This window comes from Carcharodon carcharias (genome assembly GCF_017639515.1).
Source record: "Carcharodon carcharias isolate sCarCar2 chromosome 19 unlocalized genomic scaffold, sCarCar2.pri SUPER_19_unloc_2, whole genome shotgun sequence".
Classification (NCBI taxonomy): domain Eukaryota; kingdom Metazoa; phylum Chordata; class Chondrichthyes; order Lamniformes; family Lamnidae; genus Carcharodon; species Carcharodon carcharias.
Genome location: NW_024470566.1, coordinates 423,099 through 426,472, shown reverse-complemented (window position 1 = coordinate 426,472; position 3,374 = coordinate 423,099).

Below are 3,374 nucleotides of genomic sequence, written 5' to 3'. Positions count from 1 at the left end.
AGGCAATGACCATCTCCAACAAGTGAGAATCCAACCATCGCCCCTTGACATTCAATGGCATTAACATCACTGAATCCCCCACTATCAACATCCTGGGGGTTACCATTGACCAGAAACTGAACTGGACCAGCCATATAAATACTGTGGTTACAAGAGCAGGTCAGAGGCTGGGAATCCTGCGGTGAGTAACTCACCTCCTGACTCCCCAAAGCCTGACCACCATCTACAAGGCACAAGTCAGGAGTGAGATGGAATTCTCCCCACTGCCTGGATGAGTGCAGCTCCCACAACACTCAAGAAGCTCAACACCATCCAGGACAAAGCAGACCCGCTTGATCGGCACCTCATCCCCAAACATTCACTCCCTCCACCACCGACACACAGTAGCAGCAGTGTGTGTACCATCTACAAGATGCACTGCAGGAATTCAACAAGGCTCCTTCAACAGCACCTTCCAAACCCACACTCACTACCATCTAGAAGGACAAGGGCAGCAGATAGATGGGAACACCACCAACTGGAAGTTCCCCTCCAAGTTACTCACCATCCTGACTTGGAAATATATCACCATTCCTTCACTGTCGCTGGGTCAAAATCCTGGAACTCCCTCCCTAACAGCACTGTGGGTGTACCTACACCACACGGACAAAATCCTGGAACTCCCAACCTAACAGCACTGTGGGTGTACCTACACCACATGGACAAAATCCTGGAACTCCCTCCCTAACAGCACTGTGGGTGTACCTACACCACGGAACAAAATCCTGGAACTCCCTCCCTAACAGCACTGTGGGTGTACCTACACCACATGGACAAAATCCTGGAACTCCCTCCCTAACAGCACTGTGGGTGTACCTACACCACATGGACAAAATCCTGGAACTCCCTCCCTAACAGCGCTGTGGATGTACCTACACCACATGGACAAAATCCTGGAACTCCCTCCCTAACAGCACTGTGGGTGTACCTACACCACATGGACAAAATCCTGGAACTCCCTCCCTAACAGCACTGTGGGTGTACCTACACCAGAGGGACAAAATCCTGGAACTCCCTCCCTAACAGCACTGTGGGTGTACCTACACCACACGGACAAAATCCTGGAACTCCCTCCCTAACAGCACTGTGGGTGTACCTACACCACACGGACAAAATCCTGGAACTCCCTCCCTAACAGCACTGTGGGTGTACCTACACCACACGGACAAAATCCTGGAACTCCCTCCCTAACAGCGCTGTGGCTGTACCTACACCACATGGACAAAATCCTGGAACTCCCTCCCTAACAGCACTGTGGGTGTACCTACACCACATGGACAAAATCCTGGAACTCCCTCCCTAACAGCACTGTGGGTGTACCTACACCACACAGACAAAATCCTGGAACTCCCTCCCTAACAGCACTGTGGGTGTACCTACACCACACGGACAAAATCCTGGAACTCCCTCCCTAACAGCACTGTGGGTGTACCTACACCACATGGACAAAATCCTGGAACTCCCTCCCTAACAGCACTGTGGGTGTACCTACACCACGGAACAAAATCCTGGAACTCCCTCCCTAACAGCACTGTGGGTGTACCTACACCACATGGACAAAATCCTGGAACTCCCTCCCTAACAGCACTGTGGGTGTACCTACACCACATGGACAAAATCCTGGAACTCCCTCCCTAACAGCACTGTGGGTGTACCTACACCACATGGACAAAATCCTGGAACTCCGTCCCTAACAGCACTGTGGATGTACCTACACCACACGGACAAAATCCTGGAACTCCCTCCCTAACAGCGCTGTGGCTGTACCTACACCACATGGACAAAATCCTGGAACTCCCTCCCTAACAGCACTGTGGGTGTACCTACACCACATGGACAAAATCCTGGAACTCCCTCCCTAACAGCACTGTGGGTGTACCTACACCACACAGACAAAATCCTGGAACTCCCTCCCTAACAGCACTGTGGGTGTACCTACACCACACGGACAAAATCCTGGAACTCCCTCCCTAACAGCACTGTGGCTGTACCTACACCACATGGACAAAATCCTGGAACTCCCTCCCTAACAGCACTGTGGGTGTACCTACACCACATGGACTGCAGCGGCTCAAGAAGGCAGCTCACCACCACCTTCTCAAGGGGCAATTAGGGATGGGTAATAAATGCTGGGCCCAGCCAGTGACACGCACATCCTGTGAATGATTAAAGAAAAAGAGATACACATGATCCAATCTCCACATGGAGAGAAGGACAAACATATACACATGCACATGTCGACATGTAAACACATGTACGCACAAGCGTGAGGTGATTCATTTGGCAGGAGGGATGTGGAGTGGCAAAAGAGACTTAGGGCAGAGTTTTACACCTCGCAGGCGTGTGGGTGTGGTACCCGACCTGATTGGGTGTAAACTAGCCCCAGGAGAGATGGGGCGAATGTCCTGACCTCATCCTGCCTGTGAGGAATGTTCAGCTTGGTCAGCACACGCGTGTGACAGAGCTGTGCCCATTCACAAGTAACGGCCCATTTAAGGCCATTAAACAGGCAATTGGTCCTGATTTGATGTTGCCCATGTGATTTCACCCTCCTCGCAGGGGCAGAGCAGACAGGTGGACAGCCCCCTCCAACAAAACCTCATCCAAGGACAGGATAGAAAGGGTCGGCAGCATTGTCACTGGGAGTCACGGACCTTCAGGAGGTAGTTTGCTGCTGGCTGCTTATTTCAACAGGCCAGTTTCATCCCTTCTCTGAGGTTCATTCTGAGCATTTCCAGGCCTCATTTCAGGGCTCAGTGTTATCTCCAAAGCCCCCAGGGGATTTTGACCATGTGGACCCTTCCGGGAATCAGACAGCCTCCTGTAACCCTGGGTCTCCGCTTTTGGCAGCTCCTCTGAGGAGGGAGAGAGGGTCAGGAGGCGAGAGGGGGCCAGGTGACCCCATGGAGTTTCCAGTGGAGGGACCTGTGGGAGGAGGCGCAGGCACCAGGGAGCAGGGCCAGGGGGAAGTGAACGTGGAAGGCGGGGGACAGAAGACGCCACAATCCTGCTGCCAGGGTTTACAGGCAGCGATGCAGCCACCTCAATATGTCCGAGGTGCAGTGCCAAAGGAGGCTCTGCCTCTCTGGGGAGACAGTGACCTCGGTCTGCCAGAGGATCGGGCCTGAGATCAGCTCTGACTGTCTGGGTGGACACCCCATGTCAGTGCCTCTGAAGGTCACAGTGACCCTCAGCTTCTCTACCTCTGGCTCTTTCCAGGGCTCAGTGGGGTATCTGTGTGGAGTCAGTGGTGTCAAACTGGTGACAGAGGCTCTGTTCAGGCGAGGATTGACTTTCATTCATTGCTGTATGGATGAGGTTAACCAGACAGAGTG